The sequence below is a fragment of the Protopterus annectens genome, chromosome 4.part0 (assembly GCF_019279795.1).
Source record: "Protopterus annectens isolate FY-2018-M chromosome 4.part0, PAN1.0, whole genome shotgun sequence".
Taxonomy (NCBI): domain Eukaryota; kingdom Metazoa; phylum Chordata; order Ceratodontiformes; family Protopteridae; genus Protopterus; species Protopterus annectens.
The window spans coordinates 1,262,919,460-1,262,940,582 of record NC_056733.1 but is presented as its reverse complement, the minus strand read 5'-3'; the positions used below and the strand labels follow the sequence as shown (position 1 = coordinate 1,262,940,582).

Here is a 21,123-nt window from a genome sequence, read left to right as displayed (position 1 = left end):
CGTCAGGAGTGATTTGTGACAGACTGGTACCAGTAAGAGTGAAAGGGAAGGTCTACAAGAGGGTAGTGAGACCAGCTATGTTATATGGGTTAGAGATGGTGGCATTGACGAAAAGGCAGGAGTCAGAGCTGGATGTGGCAGAGTTAAAGATTTGCACTGGGTGTGACTAGGATGGACAGGATTAGGAATCAGTATGTTAGAGGGTCAGCTCAGGTTGGACAGTTTGGAGACAAAGCAAGAGAGGTGAGATTGCATTGGTTTGGACATGTGCTGAGAAGGGATGCTGGGTATATTGGGAAAAGGATGCTACGGATGGAGCTGCCAGGTAAGAGGAAAAGAGGAAGGCCTAAGTTAAGGTTTATGGATGTGGTGAGAGAGGACATGAAGGCGTTTGGTGTGAAAGAGCATGATGCAGAGGACAGGAAGAAATGGAAACAGAAGATCTGCTGTGGTGACCCCTAACAGGAACAGCCGAAAGAACATGATGAGTGACGCTGCAAAGAACTGGACATCCTTCCAAAATTGCTGAAAAGACAACATGAAAATTGGTCAGGGAGGCTGCCAAGAGACCTGCAGCAACACTGAAGGAGCTGCAGGAATTTCTGGCAGGTACTGGTTGTGTACTACATGTGACAACAGTCTTACCTATTCTCCATATGTCTGGACTATGGGGTAGGGTTGCAAGACAGAAGCCTTTTCTTACACAGAAAAACATCCAGCCCCAGCTAAAATTTGCAAAAGAATACATCAAGTCTCCCAGAAGCATGTGGGAAAATGTATTATGGTCTGATGAGACCAAGGTAGACTTTTTGTCCACAATTCCAAAAGGTACGTTTGGTGCAAAAACACTTTGCATCACCAAAAGAATACCATCCCCATGGTGAAGCATGGTGGCGGCAATATCATGCTTTGGGGTTGCTTTTCTTCAACTGGAACTGTGGCTTTAGTCAAGGTGAAGGGAATTATAAACAGTTCCAAATACCAGTCATTTTTGGCCCCAAACCTTCAGGCATCTGCTAGAAAGCTGATGATGAAGAGAAATTTTACTTTTCAACACGACGATGACCCCAAGCATACATCCAAATCAGCAAAAGAATGGCTTCACCAGAAGAAGATTAAAGTTTTGGAATGGCCCAGCCAGAACCCAGACCTAAATCTAATAGAAAATCTGTGGGGTGACTTGAAGAGGGCTGTGCACAAGAGATGACCTCGCAATATGACAGGTTTGGAGCGCTTTTGCAAGTCAAGATGTGCCATACTGATAGACTCCTACCCAAGAAGAGTGAATGCTGTAATTAAAGCAAAAGGTGCTTCAACAAAGTATTAGTTTAAGAGTGTACACACTTTTGCAACCAGCCTATTGTGCATTTTTTTTTTATATTTTTCCCCTGATAGATTTGTTTCTCATTTGAATTGTAGAGGTTATAGGTCACATTAATGATGGGAAAAGTGTTGAAATGATTTATTGTTTTCTCATTTTTTATATACCACAGAAACCTGGCATCTTAATAGGGGTGTGTACATTTTTTATATCCACTGTGTGTGTGTGTGTGTGTGTGTGTGTGTGTGTGTGTATATATCTATATAGATATGTATATATATAAGTATGGGTCTGCTTTTGGTCGAATTACATTTAGTCGAAAATAATTTCAGGCAGCCCACTTCACTGAAAGCTCATTTGGTCGAAAATGGAATATAGCCCCTGCCCCACTGCAGTGTGACCCTGGAGTGAGAATATAAAGTTAGGGGGGTGTGGGGTGCACAGCCTCCCACATTGGGGGGATGTGGGGGGGTGTAGCCCCCCACATTTTGCAACTAGTTTTTACCAATGTTATATGTTTCATTGTATTTTTAATGGATACACAAGTCTATAATAGTGAATACACTGTAATTATGTGGGGGGCTGTGCCCCCCACACCCCCCTAACTTTATATTCTCACTCCAGGGTCACACTGCAGTGGGGCAGGGGCTATATTCCCTTTTCGACCAAATGAAATTTGACCAAATGGGTTTTCAGTGAAATGCATGTTTGGTGAAGTGGGCTGCCTGAAATCATTTTCTGCCAAATGTAATTCGACCAAAAGCAGTAGATCCATATATATATATAGATAGAGAGAGAGGGGGGGTCCTTTTTGTTGATTGCTAAAGATTGCTAATTTAGGTTTTGTTTACTGCAGTAATGCTTATGGCATATCTTTATCCTGAATAAAATGAGCTCCTTGTCCATTAAAGAAGTGCAGTAAGTAGTAGGTCCTTTTTATTTATTTTTGTTGATTGGGAAAGTCCATCTAGATCTGATCCCATTTTTAGCAGTGGCTCAGGGAGAAAAGCTCCACATACGTTTGCCTACAGTTTTTCTTTATGTTTAACATTTAAGTAGAAGTACATTTAAGTATATTTAAATACAGCATAAATTATGTTTTGAATATGTAGAATACATTTAAGTCTGACCATTTTCATGTACAAAGCTATGGAAAGACTTATCATGGAATTAATCAATCACGACATAAGGAATGTCCAAACACTGAATCCAAGTCAGTTTGGATTCGCCAAGGGCAGGTCGTGCCTACTCACTTTGGTGGGGTTTTTTTTGAAAAGGTCACCAAAGCAAAGAATGGAAGACAAAACGGTACTCACCACATACCTCAGCCTAGCCAGAGTTTTCTCACAGTTCCCCCTCAGTCATCAAAATGCTAAATAAACTGGCAATAAACCCTATGTCACCCACTGGATTGCCAGTTGGCTTACAAAGATGACACAGATGATCAAAATCGGAGAAGTAACCTCCAGAAAGAGATCTGTCACCAGTGGTGTTTACCTTGGTTCTGTGCTGGAACTCTATTTTTTGGCATCCACTTTTCTGAATTAAAAGCCAATAGCAATGATCTCTTGCTTTCTAAGTTATTAAATCCCCATATGAGTTAGCCATCCTGCAGGACGGTTTGTCCCAAATAAATAACTGTGACAAAATCATGGACAGAAACTAAATGCCAAAAATACATTATTGTGTCCTTTGGGAAGTCGTCTATCCCAGAGAACTGCAACATTGACAATATTCCCCTTAGAATTGACCCAGTTGTTTGGGATTTGGGAACTTATGTGGACAGTGACTTAAAGTTTGGACAATATGTGTCCATTGTTGCAGAACGTCCTTTATTGCACAGCTTATAAACAAAGGGATTGTATCTAGAACTAGAGATGTCATTGTCCCCCTTTACTCAGCCTTTATTAGGCCAGCCATTAAATATAATATTCCATTTGCATGTATCAGTCCAGAGGTATGCAACAACTGGAACACCCACAGAGAACCCTTTACAAAAAGGGTACAAGGCCTAACCAGTGTGTCCTATGTGGAACAACTCAAAGCCCTGTATTATACTCTGTATCCTACAGACTGCTAAGAAGTGACCAGTGCCTGGCATACAAGACATCCTCCAACCCATTACTGATGGATTTACTACACGTCAACAAGTCAAATGGTTCATAGATTCATAGGTGTTTACTAGGGTAATGACCACAAGGGCCTTTTTAAGCCTAGCCATGCATCCCAAATCATTGACAAATTCTGATACCCTTGATAAATGTAAGCAGGGGTTTGTGAGATGAAACATTTACAAGCTAGGGACTGGGAGATGAACCATTTACAGTTACCTGTGTCCATTAGAGACATATGTGCCAAACCAGGGATGAATTTTCCTGTTTCCCATCCAAGTGTCCAGGTTGTACTTGAATTGGGGTAGTGATGAATTCTGCTTCACATAGATGGGGATCCTGTTCCAGAGATGGGGTAATCTCTGGGATATATACCTGCCTCTCTAGCATGTCCAGTTTATGGCATCAGAAATACTCAGTCTTGGCATCTAAACTTCTTCTTCAACATGAACAGAATGGTTTGAAGGATCAGGTGTATCTCACTGAGAATAGTGCTGCTATGGAACAGACACCTTATCCACATAAAACAAAGTTCATCCATACCCATGTTCAAGTGCAGCTTAGATCTATGGATGAGAAACTGAAAATTTACCACAGAACTGCCCCCTGTGGTGCTAATGTACAGAAGTGGCTCCTAAATGCTTTATCTTATGCATGGCCCTCTATCTGTGATTTGATTCCAGTTATTCTCATTAAGGGTAATATAGAGGTGTTCATCGTGTTTCACTGTTGCAGTCCTTACAAATGGGTTATCCGGCTCCCGGTAGCCTGCAGTCGGCCAGAATACCAATGTCCTTGGTATATGACGTCGGCTGCTTCCAGATTAAGCCTGACGCCCAGACGTCAGGTACAAAGGCAGGCAGCCAACATCATTTCTTCAGTCTTGCTTGCCGCAGAGCCTGAAGCAGAAGCAATTTGCACGAGTGCAGGTCGGCCGATTAACTTCTTTTTGTATTCCGACTTTAAAGTTGAAGACATCCTCAGATAAGTACCCCATTGGGGACCCTTTTTTCTTGCTTTAACAAATGTCAGAGAAAATTAATAACCGTCTTGCCTGTGGAAAACAGATTCCGCATCGTGATTTTCATTCTTACTGTATTACTTGTTTGGTCCTTGAGCACAACGTCTCAAATTGTGATCTCTGTGCTTCTTTCAACCCGCATACTATATGCTGTAGAGCTAGGATTTTATATAAGCACTTTGGAGTTTGGCCTGAGTTTGTCGGTATGGCGTCTTCTGGTCTGCTGACTTCGGATGTCCCTATGAAGCACAAGGATAAGGACCGAGACAGGCCTAGGGTTAAATTAAATGACATTCCTGTTTAGTTGTTCAGTGGTAGCCAGTGAGGCACTTTCTTTGCCCCTGCAGTCCACGGATGTTCAGCAGCGGGTGTCTTTAGAGGCCTTTGCTGAGCCCGCCATTTCGCAGGCTTCTACTTTGCCTTCAGACCCTCCGGCATTTGCAGCCTCTGATGGATCCGGGGCCACTAAACAGGCGCTGGCTTCGGATGCCTCTTTTCTCTGCCCAGAGACTAGATCCAGACCGATGACTTCAGCTCACACTTCTACGGTGGCTAGGCCTCCCGAGTCACTTCGGCTTTCTAGCAGGCCTCCCAGCTGAAAGTCTACTCCTAAACAGGCGCCGGCCTCCCCTCAATTGCCTCAGGTGGTTAAGATGGCTAGTGATCTCTTGACTCTTATCAGGGACTTTCAGCCACCTCCTTCTAAGAGGGCTAGGGAATTGTCCCCGGATGTTTTGTCTGCCTCTGACTCAGAGGTTTCCAGCACCTCTGCTGATGAAGGACAATCTTAGCTTTTTTCTGGTTTTGAGGATTCTGATGCTGAAGACTCTATCCCTTCTGCCTCTCCCCCAGAAGATTTCTCATGTGGGGATACTCTGAATACACTCAGGGAGCATTTTAGATGGGAAACTCAGGACTACCCTAAGTCTAATAAGCGAATTAGGGAGTTCTTGGATTTGCCTCCGCATAATATTTGGCTGTTCCTCTGGTTTTGGAAGTTGTTGATGATGTTTTCTTGGAAAATTCTTTGATTCCTAATTCTGTTCCTCCTGCTCCCAAAAAGCCTGACTGGTATTATAGGGTTCCTGATTCTCATCAGTTCCTTTTCAAAAATCCCACTGATGATCCAGAGATTATTTCTCAGGGCCCTAAGGGTGTTAAGGCCACTGTTGCTAAAGATCATGTTCCATCTGACAGGGAATCTAGGGCCTTAGGTGGGGCAAAAAGATTTATACTTCTTCCACCCTGGCTATTAGGTCTGTTAATTGTCTCTTTCATATGCTTAAGTATCAGCAGCATACTTTGGAGGCCATTAAGGCTAAAATTGCTGGTTTTCCTTCCCTGATGGAGAATAAGGACATGCAAGACTTATTGAATTCTGCCACTCTGGTTACTAAACATTCTCTGCATTGTGGTTTTTGACACTTTGGAGGTTTTTTGCTGAGCAGCGGCCACTGGTTCTGTTATAAGAAGACATGCTTGGCTCAGGGAACAGTCCCTTTCTGAACCTGTAAAATCTAAATTACTGGATATGCCTTTGCATAAGGACAATCTTTTTGGAAGAAAAGCTGAAGAGGTGTTGAAGAAGGCTAAATCTATGCAAACTGTTAAGGATTTCCGGCAAGTTCAGCCTCCTGGTTTTAGCAGGCATTACTGTTCTAAGAGTTGGACTTTTCCTGATCCAAGTAAACAGGGTCGCACTAGATCTAGGGGCTGCAGGTCTTCCAGGGGACAGACTTTCACCCCTCAAAAGGCTAAATACTGGCAGGCTTCTTCTTCAAAATCAGGGCGTTCTAAGCAGACTCCCCAAAGCAAACATTCTCAGTGACTCCAGCCTTCCTCTGCTTGCCTCTGCGGGTCCTGGGTTTCCTTTGGGGGAAGGTTAGCCATTTTTGCAGATGTCTGGCACACTACCACAGATGACAAATGGGTGCTAAAAATAGTATCCCAAGGCTACAAATTCTCTTTTCACACCTTCATTTCCCTTACTTGCACATCCCTATAACGGAGAGCTGCAGGCCATTCCTTCATTTCAGGGTGGGTAACAGGCACTTCCAATTCTCTGCACTGCCCTTTGGGTTATCTACTGCTCCCAGAGTCTTTACAAAATATCTAGCTCTAGTCATTGCTTTTTGCAGGGAAAGAAGTATTCAAATTTACCCTTACTTGGACGATTGCCTTATTCAAGCAAACTCTTCAGAGCAACTTCTAAAGGATTTGGACTTTGTGAAAAACCTTCTCACCTCTTTGGGCTACACAGTCAATGAAAAGAAGTCAAAACTGGTACCCACCAGGGAGACTGTATTCCTGGGAGTGAGTCTGAACACAGCCGCCCAGATGGTATCCCTCCCTCAAGAGAAACAGATGGATCTTTTGAATTACTTTAAGAACTTGGCAAGCTTAACCCAGCTCTCTGCAAGGCAATTCCTGCAAGTCCTGGGGTTCATGGCTTCATGTATTCTGATGATTCCATATGCCAGACTGCATATGAGGAAAATACAATGGTACCTGAAAAACCTTTGGTGTCAACACACAGGATTTAGTCTTGATTCTTCCTCTGATTCCCTGTCTGCAGACGGAATTCCTTTGGTGGGCAACAGCCTATGCACAGAACAAAGGCCTATCTTTCTGTCCACCTCCTTCCAGCCAGACTCTTACCATGGATGCCTCGAACTACACTTGGGGAGCTTATCTAGAGGGCAAATGCATTCAGGGAGCTTGGCACTATCAACAAGCTCAATTGCACATAAATCTGAAGGAAATTATGGCAGATCAGCAGTCATTGATGGCCTTCAAGCATCTTCTTTCTCCTGGTACTCTTCTAGTTGGGACAGACAACACTACAATCATGTGGTGTGGTACATCAACAAGCAGGGAGGGACTCACTCTTACCCCTTTTGCAGGCAAAGCATGAGACTGTGGTCCATGGCAGCTTCTTTGGGCATTCATTTGGCAGCCCAGTTTCTTCCAGGAAGGCTCAACACCTTGGCAGACCGGTTGAGCAGGCAGATCCTGGATCCTCACGAGTGGCAACTAAACAAGACCATCTTCCGTTGCATCATTCAGTGTTGGGGCATTCCCCAGGTGGATCTCTTTTCTTCTCCAACCAACCGACCACCTTCCTCCAACCTTTTGCACCAGGGATCATCACGACAAAGCTTGGAAAGTGTATGCTCTGTCCTTCCCCTGGACACAGCTATCGGTCTATGCATTCCCTCCTCTGCCTCTTCTTCCCAGAGTGCTGTTAAAGTTAAGGGACAAAAAACCAAGGGCCATCATCGTAGCTCCAGACTGGCCCAGACAGCATTGGTATCCACTTCTTCGCAATCTCTCCCAGTCTCGGGCTTGGCATCTTCCCCTGATACCAAATCTCTTGGCTCAGGACGGAGGAAAGATTCTGCATCTTCACCTTCAGACTCTGCATTTGACTGCCTGACCCATAATTTAAACCTTTCTCAAAAGGTAGTTGACTTCCTTAATGCGGCCAGGAGGCCTAGTACTAGGAAATCGTATGCAGATAAGTGGAAAAGATTCTCCATTTGCATGCAGTCTAGAAGAGAGAACCCATCTCAACCTGCTCTTCCTCTAATTCTTGATTATCTGGCAGGTTTACTTAATGGTGGACTTTCCTTCTCTTCTATCAAGATTTATGCTTCAGCTATTTCTCCTCACTGTTCCTTTGAACAACCCATTTTCTCTCATCCCCTGATGAAACAGTTCATCAGGGGAGTTAGCAATTTAAAGCCTCCCAGAAGGGCACCTACTCCTGCTTGGGATCTTAATTTTGTGCTTGAGAAACTTACTCTGCCTCCCTTTGAGCCTGCTGCCTGAGCAGATTTGAAGTTTCTCTCATGGAAAACTGCATTTCATTTGGCCATTACTTCAGCTAGATGAGTGTCTGAGCTGCAGGCTTTAATGGCAGTAGAACCTTTTATCACTTTCCATGTGGATCAGGTTTCTCTTCGGACTAATCCTTCTTTTATGCCTAAGGTGGTTTCTAGCCTGACTCTTAACCAGTCTATCCACCTTCCTACCTTCTTTCATAATCCTCAGAATAGAGGAGAAAGGTTGCTGCATTCACTGGATGTGCATCGGCAACTTAGATTTTACCTGAACAGGACTAAACCTTTTCGAAAGTCAGATCAGTTGTTGGTCAGTTTTGCTCCTGGAGCCCAGGGCAAAGCTATTTCTAAACAGACTATTTCTAAGTGGATTGCTCATTGGATTTACTTTTGCTACTTGCAGCATTGCAAGGTTCCTCCTCAGGGTATCAGGGCCCATTCTACTAGAGCTACCTCTACCTCAGCAGCTTTTCTTAGAGGTGTACCGACTAACGACATCCTGGAAGCAGCTAACTGGACTTCATTCCACACTTTCACCAAGCATTACAATTTGCCCTTGTTTTCTAAGTCCAGGGCTGGTTTTGCCACTGCAGTGTTGCAGGGCATTTTTTCCAACCATTAATCAGTGGTGTTCCTCCTCCCTTTTTGTTTTTTTCCTGGGCTTTGGGAATCAACCCATTTGTAGGGACTGCAACAGTGAAACACGATGAACATAGTACAGTTGTGTACACTTAGCATAAATGTAGATGATGGAGTGTATTCACTGTTGCAGTCCTGCCCCTCCCCTTCCATCCCCCTTTTTTCCTAGGGCACAGACTGGATTTTTTCTTTACCTGGTCTTACCTTTTTTGGGGGCTCCTGACAGTTATGGCAAGAAAAACTGAGGAAATGATGTTGGCTGCCTGCCTTTGTACCTGACGTCTGGGCGTCAGGTTTAATCTGGAGGCAGCCAACGTCATATACCAAGGACGTTGGTGTTTTGGCCGACTGCGGGCTACCAGGAGCCGGATAACCCATTTGTAAGGACTGCAGCAGTGAATACACTCGAACATCTACATTTATGATAAGTGTACACAACTGTAATTTATTGACCATGGGATGGGTAAAGCCAATCTGTAACCAAGTGGAATAGGTTATTTTGTGCACAAAAAGAGAAACTGGCTAATCATAAAATAGCCTGCAAGGGCAACTGGCCTAATAGGTTTATAGGTAGGTACTAGGCTATCGGCCAAAGGGCCTATGTAAGCCTTGCCAACAAGGTTCCCTGGCTTACGCCACCCAAGAAAGTTATTTTCCTGTACCACTGTCGAGCAGAGACACAGAAGTGATCCCTGGGGCGTATCTCCTATTTCCCATTCATTCACCAAGATTTTTCTTGAAGAGTGCTAATAAAGAACTTTGCTTGACATAGATGGGTAGCCTTTTCCAGAGTAATACTTACCTATGAACCTGTAAGTAGAACAACAATAGATTTATGTACACTTCATAGGTTTAGTAGATGTGATTTACATAAATCCAAAGTAATATCAGCATAGTTTAAAGACATGATACAAAAAACAATATATATATATATATATATATATATATATTCAAGAGAAGCATTACAAGCAAATAAGAGTGGACTAGTTAAAGTTGATTAAGGACAAATAGTAACATAGAACCCCTCCTAGAAGAATTATGCCTGGGGATAATAGAATTTATATTTTTGTGTTTATATGTCAAAGTATTATTGCATAGTGTTAATTTAAGCACTGACCGCAAAATATCATCATTGAATGCTTTGAGCACTAATATTGCTTTCCCTGTGAGCACAACTTTAATTTCGTACATCTCTTGGGGTAATCCAAGTCTATTACACTAGGTTTAAGGCATCACATAGTGAAAACTCTAGCTCTTGGCTAGGAGTTTCCTTGTAGTTTTTACTAACTGTTTTGTCTGTGTGACCTTTTTACTCTTGGGTTTAGATGTTAGTTGGGATATTTTGCAGACACCTTAATGGTTATGGACATCATCTGGGTGTAAAGACCCTGTGTTTCTGAAGTATAGCCAAACAGTCCACTTATGCTGTGCTGATGAGATCATAATAAGGCTGAAATATCCATGGCCATAGGTAGTGGGGTTTGGCTTTACTGGCCTGAATTAATCCACAAATACTTAAAAAGAAAAAGTAAAAAGCCATGAACATTCTGAAGACATTTAGCTGACTCACCTGATGTCCTTAAGGGGTAATTTGCATATATCCCATGGCCCTCTATTACAGGAGATTTAAGGTATCACACAGTGAAAACTCTAGCTTGCTAGGTTTTTCTTGTAGTTTTTACTAATAAGTCTCTAACAGATGGAATACACTAAGTAAACTGGCTTTGTACAGACTCCAGCCAATGCAATTGTCTGTATAAATGCAAAATATGTTGTGTACTCAATAAAAGAGCATATGTGAGTTGCATTAAGTACAACCCAGTGACATTCATTCCTGAGAGAGAAATATTTTGGTGTAATACCCAGGCAATGCACAGCCTTACTTTTGATACACGTATCATGTTGATCAAAGGCAAGCTTATTATTGATAATAACACCTACATTATTATATTCTTTAGCAGCTTCAAAGGCTGTATCATTCAGAAATATTGACTGTAAAGGATGAATTAGTCCAAAGAACTAGATCTTGCCTTTGTCAGAACTAAAAGAAATGCCTTATATTCATTAGCCTACTTTCTAAAATTAGTTAACACTTGTTTATGTTACTTAAATTGTCACTGGATTGTACTATACCACACCTTTCGGCCTCAGAACATGGACCGAAGCTCCAAAGGCCGTGGTGTCTCCATATTCATAAAGGATATACACACCTCCAGACTAGTGGCCAAGCATAATGCATCTGAGATACTTCAGATACAACTAACATTGGGTAAGACTGCAGTTCAGGTCGTAGCCTGCTATAGGTCCCCAACCATGTCCCAAGACTCTGAACTCCAAGTTCCTAAGGACGCTGGAAACTGTTAGGGTCCAACCCAACACTCTCACAATAGGTGACTTCAGCTAACTCCATCAACTGGGAAAACTACTCATGCACCAATACACTGGCCCAATGCTTCCTAGAATTCAGCAATTCCAATGCCGTGGACCAGCTCATTTTTACCCCCACTAGAGGAAGCAACATCCTTGACCTGGTTATTACTAACATGAGCAACCATTGCTCTACACCAATAGTCAATTCCTCCCTGGTTAGATCCGACCACAAACTAATCACCATGGAAGTCCACATCTCACCCACACCCCCTACAAAGCTAACCACCATGAAAAACATCTCCAAAGCTGACTTTGGGCTCCTAAAAACAGAGGTGGCTAACTTCACAGCACCCACGTCAATGGAAAATAGATGCATGACTGCCAAATTGTACACTGATGCACTGTACGAACACGTACATAAATGCATGGAACTAGCCACACACAACAGAACCAAGACGCTGTCCTCCAAAAAAGGAAGCCAATCTGGTGGTCCCCTGCCATTAATAAACTCTACAACAGAAGGAAGAAACTGTTGCAGAAAAGGTGAAGTCCCAAGACTGGAAAAACTCCATTATTAGCCTCAACAAAACGTTGAGATCCCTCATCAAAACCTCTAAAGCCAGCTATGAAGGCAAAATTGCGGCAGACACTAAAAACAACCATAAAGCCTTCTATAGTTATATCAAGAAACTCCACGGCAATGCCCAGGTTTGCTCTGAGTTACTGGACAATGGTACCTCCTATACTGAGCCAGCAGATATTGCCAATGTACTGGCTGACAGATTCATTGCCACCTTTACCCTTCTCTCCCCCCAAAGGACCAATCACAATACCGGAGGAATGCCAGGCACCCAGCATTACTGCAGCACAGGTTAAAGCTGCATTCACCAAGGCCAAGAATACAGCTTCCGTGGGACCCGACAATATCCCTGGATGTGTTCTACATGAACTACAAAGTGAACTGACACCACATCTGTGTTCCCTGTTCAATCACAGCCTCACCTCAGGTTTTGTCCCTATCGAATGGCGTACTGCTACAGTCATCCCTCTCCATAAAGGGGGAGTGACTATAGACCCTGTGAATTATCGCCCGATTTGCCTGATGAGTCTGATATGTAAGGTTATGGACCGCATCATCATGGACCTAATAAACAAGGATATAGGGAATCTCCAAACTCTAGATCCCACATAATTTGGTTTTGTGAAAAGTAGATCATGCCTACTTAACTTGGCTGACTTCTTTTAGTCAGTCACCAGAGCTGTGGATGAGGGCAAGGCAGTTCATAAAGCCTAACAAAAGGAAAGAAAATGCACCGAGCTAGCACACTGAGAACGTTTATTGATAGACAAAACAGAAAACAAAAAATGGTGAGCGCTTTCACAACATAAAGTTGCTTCATCAGACAACAGTAAAAGGCTTATACTCTATTTAAATAGTCAAATATCCATTACTCAATTAACTAATTAGGGCTAGCAAGCTGTACAGAATCAAAATCAAGAGAAGCTTACCACAGTGAATCCTACAATAAAGATGCACTATGCATATAATGTTACACACAAAGTTACTAAACATATGTAACCACATATGTACAGTGTAAAAAACCATATACATACATATATAAGATAAAACAATGACAGTAAGACATATAAAAAGCTAAAAACATCTAAAATGTCTTCTAAAAGGTCTTGAAATCAGTGCATGAGTGGTCGAGCCTTCAAAAAGGGAACCAAAGTAGTGGCAGCATTCAATCCAGGAAACTTCTCAGCGTTAAGCTTAAGTATCCATTTTTGCTCATGCCCCTCTGTAATATTTTCTATGCCACCACCCCTAGGGTTCGTATAAATATGTTGCAAAACCAAGAATTTAAAAGAATGTGAACGATCATTAGACATAACGTGACAGGCCAGAGCACTGGATTGTTTACAGTTGGTAATGTCTCTCACATGTTCTAAAATACGATCTTTCAACATTCTGTTCATTTTGCCTACATAATAAGCATGGCATTGTTGATAAAAACAAAAATAAACAACATCAGTGGTTCTGCAATCTGGATATTGATTAGAATGTAACTAAAAATGCCTGGTAGGATGCACATAATTATTTTTGTTATAAACAAACTGACAGGCACTACAGTTCCTACATGGAAAAGTTCCACGGCGATCAGAGTGAGTTAACTTTTTGCGTGTTTCCCCATGGCAAAGATGTTGTTTAAGTGACTTACTATTCTTAAAACTGAAATGTGGAGTCAGTCCAACCTTGTCTGCAAGGCCAGGAACTTCTTGTAAAAGGTACCAGTATTTCTTAACAACATCCACATATTGGTTAATATTTCTAGAAAACTGGAGAACCACTCTAAAGTCATTCTCAACTGTGGCACTGTGTGTTGCATCTGCGGTGGCTCTGTTGTGATTATAATAAGGTTTGCACCTAGTATCTCTAAACTTCCAGGCATCAGATATTGCATTATCAATGTCTGCACTAGAATATCCTCTAGCCAAAAACTCAATTTTCAAGTTATTCAATGCAGCTACTGCATCATTGTCATTACTATGTAGCCTGAGTGTCCTAAAAACTTGCCCTCTTAGCTACGCCAACTTAGCACTGGTTAGTTGGGAAGAGCAAAATGTTTTGTCTGCCACTAATCCATTCTTTGGACAAATACTGTGGTATGTTAGGTTTGTAGATGACGTTTTTATGTTATGGAAGGGCTCCGGCTCTGATTTAGACCAATTTTTGGATTACTTGCATTCAACAACTGATTTTTTAAGGTTTACACACCAGAGTTCAGCCACTGACATAAGTTTTCTTGATGTCAAAATCAGTAAATCTGATTTGAATCATCTCCGCAGTACTATATACCATAAACCAACTAGAAAGAACACATTGCTGCATAAATCTAGTATGCACCCTAGACACATTCCTAGGAATGTGTTAAGAGGGCAAGTTTTTAGGACACTCAGGCTACATAGTAATGACAATGATGCAGTAGCTGCATTGAATAACTTGAAAATTGAGTTTTTGGCTAGAGGATATTCTAGTGCAGACATTGATAATGCAATATCTGATGCCTGGAAGCTTAGAGATACTAGGTGCAAACCTTATTATAATCACAACAGAGCCACCGCAGATGCAACACACAGTGCCACAGTTGAGAATGACTTTAGAGTGGTTCTCCAGTTTTCTAGATGTTGTTAAGAAATACTGGTACCTTTTACAAGAAGTTCCTGGCCTTGCAGACAAGGTTGGACTGACTCCACATTTCAGTTTTAAGAATAGTAAGTCACTTAAACAACACCTTTGCCATGGGGAAACACGCAAAAAGTTAACTCACTCTGATCGCCGTGGAACTTTTCCATGTAGGAACTGTAGTGCCTGTCAGTTTGTTTATAACAAAAATAATTATGTGCATCCTACCAGGCATTTTTCGTTACATTCTAATCAATATTCAGATTGCAGAACCACTGATGTTGTTTATTTTTGTTTTTATCAACAATGCCATGCTTATTATGTAGGCAAAATGAACAGAATGTTGAAAGATCGTATTTTAGAACATGTGAGAGACATTGCCAACTGTAAACAATCCAGTGCTCTGGCCTGTCACGTTATGTCTAATGATTGTTCACATTCTTTTAAATTCTTGGTTTTGCAACATATTTATATGAACCCTAGGGGAGGTGACATAGAAAATATTACAGAGGGGATGAGCAAAAATGGATACTGAAGCTTAACGCTGAGAAGTTTCCTGGATTGAATGCTGCCACTACTTTGGTTCCCTTTTTGAAGGCTCGACCACTCATGCACTGATTTCAAGATCTTTTATAAGACATTTTAGATGTTTTTAGCTTTTTAAATGTCTTACTGTCGTTGTTTTATCTTATATATGTATGTATATGTTTTTTTACACTGTATATAGTGTGGTTACATATGTTTAGTAACTTTGTGTGTAACATTGTATGCATAGTGCATCTTTATTGTAGGATTCACTGTGGTAAGCTTCTCTTGATTTTGATTCTGTACAGCTTGCTAGCCCTAATTAGTTAATTGAGTAATGGATATTTGACTATTTAAATAGAGTGTAAGCCTTTTACTGTTGTCTGATGAAGCAACTTTATGTTGTGAAAGCGCTCACCATTTTTTGTTTTCTGTTTTGTCTATCAATAAACGTTCTCAGTGTGCTAGCTCAGTGCATTTTCTTTCATTTTGTTTGGGTTCCTTTTTGCACCTTGCTTTTACCCACGACCGTTTTTGATTTTTTATAATATAATAGTTCATAAAGCCTACCTCGATCTGGCCAAGGCCTTGATACCATTCCACACTCAGGAATTTTTGATAAACTCACCAAACTAGGCATCAACCCCTATATCACTAGGTGGGTTGCAAATTTGCTCTCAGATAGAACCCACAGTGTGAAAGTAGCAGACTCTAAGTCAGACTACCAACCAGTCTCGAGTGGATTTCCACAGGGATTGGTCCTGGGTCCTCCCCTGTTTGACATCTACTTCTCAGAAGTCCAGGCCAACACGGAAGGACTCTGGCTGACCAAGTTTGCAGATGGCTGCAAGCTGGGAGCCATTATTAACTCCCCAAGTGATGTAGACATCCTACAGAAAGGCCTCAGTGAGACCAATGACTGGTGTCAAAACCATGGCCTTAAGCTTAATGCCAAAAAATGAGTTGTCATCCCCTTTGGGAAAAACTCAGTTCCTACTAATTACCACATTGATGGGAGCCCACTGAACACTGAAGGCGTTATAAGAGATCTGGAGACACAGGTTGACAGCAACCTCTCCTTCGACCACCACATTGCCACTGTGGTCAGAAAGTCCCTCTATGTGGCACATCTCAATACCAAGCATTTTGCATCCATGAAATACAAAAGGTGGGGGCGTATCCATATTCATCAAGGATACTCACACCTCCAGGTTAGTGGCACAGCACGATGCTTCAGAGATCATCGACATGCAACTAACAATGGGCAAAACTGCAGTTCAGACTGTAGCTTGCTACAGATCACCCACCATGTTCCAGGACCCCCATTCCACATTTCTGGAAACACTGGAAAACATAAAGGTCCTACCAAACACCCTAATATTGGGTGATTTCAGTTACCCAAACATTGACTGGGAGAACTACTCAAGTACTAACTCCCTTGCCCAACTTTTCCTAGAATTTATAAACTCAAACGCCTTGGTTCAACTGGTCAACACTCCCACCAGAGGTGACAACATATTGGACCTGGTCATCACCAACATGAGTGACCAGTGTTCCACACCAGAGGTCAACCCCTCGCTGGTTAGATCTCACCGTAAACAAATCATTTTGGATATCCATATTCCGCCCCCACCCCCGGACAAGAAAACCACCGTGAAAAACTTGTCAAAAGCAAACCAAGTTACTTAAGACCAAGGTGGAAAGTTTCAAAGCCCCCATGCTGAAGGATAACACTGTCCAAGCTGCAAAATCCTGTACTAATGCATTCTGCGGGCAGCTACAAGAATGCATGGATCGTGCCATCCCAAGCAAAACCAAGACTCACTCCTCCAAGAAAAGGAAACCAGTCTGGTGGACTCCTGCCATAAACAAGCTATACAATAGGAGGAGGAAACTAGTACAGAAAAGAGTAAAATCCCAAGAAGGGAAGACATCCCTGATCAGGATCAGCAAGAAACTACGATCCCTCATAAAATCATCCAAGGCGAGCTTTGAAAGAAAAATTGCCAAGGACTCCAAAGATTAACCACAAGGCAATCTTTAGCTATGTCAAGAATTTAAGTGGCAGTGCTCAGATCTGCTCGGAGTTAGTGCAGAATAGTACAAAATACACTGAACCGACCGATATTGCCAACATCCTGGCAGACAGGTTCAGCGCAAACCTCACCCCCAGAATGGCCCATAACCATACCAGAAGAATGTAAAGTCCCTTAAATCACAGACACTCAGGTTAAAACAGCCTAACCCGTCACCTAAACACACTGTTCAAACTCAGCCTCTCCACAGGCTACATACCAATAGAGTGGCACACAGCCAAGGTTATTCCGCTCCACAAAGGTGGAGCCACAACAGACCCCAGGAACTCTCGCCCTATAAGTCTGACTAGCTTGGTCTGCAAGGCTATGGAGCGCATCATCATGGAACTCATTAACAGAGACATTGGGAACCTCCAAACACTGGACCCTACCCAGTTTGGCTTTGTTAAGGGCAGATCATGCCTCCTAAACCTGGTGGACTTCTTTGAGACAGTTACCAAGGCTATAGACGAGGGAAAGGTGGTACACACAGCCTATCTAGACCTTGCTAAGGCCTTCAACTCCATTCCCCATTCTAGTATTATAGACAAGCTCACCAACCTGAAAATAAACTCCTACGTCACAAGATGGGTTGCCAACTGGCTCACAGACAGAACCCACATGGTGAGAGTTGCGAGAGCTAGGTCCGACTCTAAACCGGTTACAAGTGGCATTCCCCAGGGCTCAGTCCTAGGACCCCTCCTCTTCGGCATATACTTCTCAGAGGTACAGGCAAGCACAGGAGGGCTATGGCTGACCAAGTTCACGGACGACTACAAACTAGGGGCAATAATTGACTCTCCGGCTGACACAGATATCCTCCAAAAGGGTCTCACTGAGACGGATACCTGGTGTCAAAATCATGGCCTGAAGCTAAATGCCAAAAAGTGCATAGTCATCCCCTTTGGAAAAAAACAAAGTACCCACAAACTACCACGTAGGTGGTAGTCCCCTAAATAGGGAAGATGTAATAAGGGATCCAAATAGATAGTAATCTCACCTTTGATAATCACATTGCCAATTGGTTAGTAAATCCTTCTACTTGGCCCACCTAATCACAAAAGGGTTCACATCCAGATCAAAAGAGGTCATTGTGCCCCTCTACACATCACTCATCAGACCCATCATAGAGTACAACGCCCCATTTGGGATGTACCTTACAAGACACCTGCAACAGCTGGAAAGACCACAGAAGTACCTCATCAAGAGGATCAGTGGCCTCAAACAGATGCCCTATGCAGCTCGACTGAAGAAACTCCAGTTGTACTCGGTTGCATACCGCCTACTCAGAGGTGATCTCTGCCTGACATACAAGGCCATGTCCAACCCAGAATTGATGGACATGCTCCACCTAAAGAAAACCTTATCCCCTCGGGCCACACGCTTTAGGGATCTAAACCTCACCACAACAATAAATAGGACGTGCTGGAGGGATAGATTCCTGTCCCAGAGACTTCCCATGCTTTGGAACAAGATCCCAATTTACATTAGGCATAGCTCCTTACTAACACTCTTCAAAAGAAACCTTGACGAGTGGATGGGAAACAGAAAATTTACCTCGGGGATCACTTCAGTGGCTCTACTGGACAGAGGCACAGGGAACTAATCTAAGGGGGCAGCGAAAGCCAACACATTCTAGCTAGACTTATAAATGCCTTCGGGCAGATAGCCTAGTACCCACCTATGAACCTATGAAGAAAGAGGTCATCATCTCTCTCTACTCTTCCCTCATTAGGCCAGTCATCGAGTATAATGCCCCATTTGGCATGTACCTCACTGGACACAAGCAATAGCTGGAAAGGCCACAAAAGTACCTCACGAAGAGGATCCTAGGCCTTAAACACATGTCCTACATGGACAGACTAAAAAAACTCCAGCTATTCTCTGTCTTATATCGTCTACTAAGAGGTGATCTCTGCTTGACTTACAAACCCATGTCTGACCAAGCTCTGTTAGAAATGCTACATCTAAAGAAATCCCAATTCCCTCCGCAACACACACTCCAGAGACCTCAACCTCATTACCACAATCAACAGAACATGCTGGAGGGAGAGGTTCATAACCAGAGACTGCCCATGCTCTGGAATAGACTTCCCATACATGTCAAGCAGAGCACCTTACTGGCCCTCTTCAAGAGAAATCTTGATGAGTGGATGGGAAATAGAAAGTTCACTGCAGGTATCATTCCAGTGGCTCTACTTGATAGAGGCACTGGGAACTAACGTTGGGCGGCACCATGCAAGGGCACTTCTATGGGCTAGGCTTCTAAAGGCCATTAGCCTAGTACACACCTATGAACCTATGACACCAGTTGTTAGTAAGAAGTGTTTTGGGACATCTGAAAAGGGATAAAGTTAGGGATAGAAAGAGACATTAGTGATCAATAAGTTTATAACATAATACATAGTGTAAGGCCTAAGATTTATGTTAAAGGGAAGTGGGAAAGTGTGGGTGAAGGTGTTGTGTGAGAGTCTCAAAAAGGATGACAGGGTAGAGGGTTTTAGGACTGCGGTGGTGGTGCTACGGTAGCGTTGTCTCCTCACAGTAAGACGCTGTCCAGTTCGATTCTCAGCTAGAGCGCCTTCTGCGTGGAGACATGCGTGAATGGGCATACCTTCGTTGAAGGTTGTGCATCAGGCCTGGCAAGCCGGTATGTAAAAATCATCTGCCAATCTTTAGCGGACCGGAGTTACACTGTGGCGACCCCTAACCGGGAAAAGCCGAAAGACACAAACAGTAAGCTTCTGTTTGAATTTAGTGGAGACTGTTGTTTTCCTAGGCTGTATATGAGGTTGTTCCAGTTGGCCAGCACAAATGTACTAAAACTCCAGTATATTGTCTTCCCGTGTATAAAAGTGATATTTTGAGGTATTTACCATCAGTTTGTACATCTTAGATTGCACCTCAAAATACAATTATGAAATGTTTGGATGTTTCCTTTGTCTATAGTATACTGTCAGCAATTCTTCCAAAGGTAATATTTTAGAATTTAAGTTACTAACTTTAAGGTAGATTATTGGAAATGTTATATTTCAGCTTTAGAACTGTTTTTTTTCTGCCTGCAAATAGCATTCTGATTTCTCATGATGTGCATGTGTAAAGCCTTTCATTTAAAAGTATTAATTACAGTAGTCCTGTTATCTGTATGTTTGAAAGTACTGTGTCGACTTTCTACACTTCTTTCTTTTTTCTACACTTCTTATCCTGCTGAGGGCTGTGGTGATTATAAGCTGGGCAGTTCAGACCAGTGCACCCACCACCATCAACATTCTCAGACTCATTGTGTAGGCTCCCCATGCATTCCCAGTGCTCCCCACCCTCATCAACTGTCTTAGGCTCATCCTCTAGGATCCCCATGCATTCCTATGCAGATTGAGCAATACCGTAGGCTGCATTTGATACACCTCTCATGAGAGGCATCTTGGAGACATCCTTTGTGTCCAAACCACCAGCCAGAAGGAGCAATGTTTGTGCTCCGTGATCAGCCCAGGTTACGTAACTCTTCAGTGTAACAGTGAGAAGAAGCCAATTTATTCTGTAAAGGAAACTCATTTCTTGTCATTATTTTCATAGTCTCAGCCCTTCAGTTACTACTCAAAGTTCATGACCTTATTATGGAATTGGGCATTGACTGACTAATAAGTTTTCCCCTTGATTCATTTCTGATTTCACAACCATCTGGCACAGTGCCTGTACACTGTCACTGTTACAGCCATCTACTCATGAATTTCTTGATCACATCTGCCTTCAGCTGTGAACAAGACACCAGAATACTTAAACTTCTGCATGTAAAGTAACTACTCCTTCCTCACTTTCTGAAAACAATTAAATCTTTTTCCTGGAGAGGGCCATGACTTCTGATTTGGTGGTGCTAATTTTCATCTCAGCTGGAATTTAGACATTTGAGACTAAGGGCATTATCATCTGCAAATGGCAAAGTTGCAGTCCTCTTATCCACAGATGGTGTACTCTCAGGACCAGGCTCTTGTTCATGCAAATTACAAGAAGATGGTAGTCAGGGTATACATACCC

The 21,123-nt window shown here is 42.6% G+C and overlaps 1 protein-coding gene across 1 annotated transcript in view; it reads left to right on the top strand.

The window, feature by feature from the left end:
• Positions 1 to 21,123, top strand: part of ARHGAP26 (Rho GTPase activating protein 26) — a 3,815,868-nt gene that overhangs the window by 2,065,173 nt on the left and 1,729,572 nt on the right. The window lies entirely within an intron of this gene.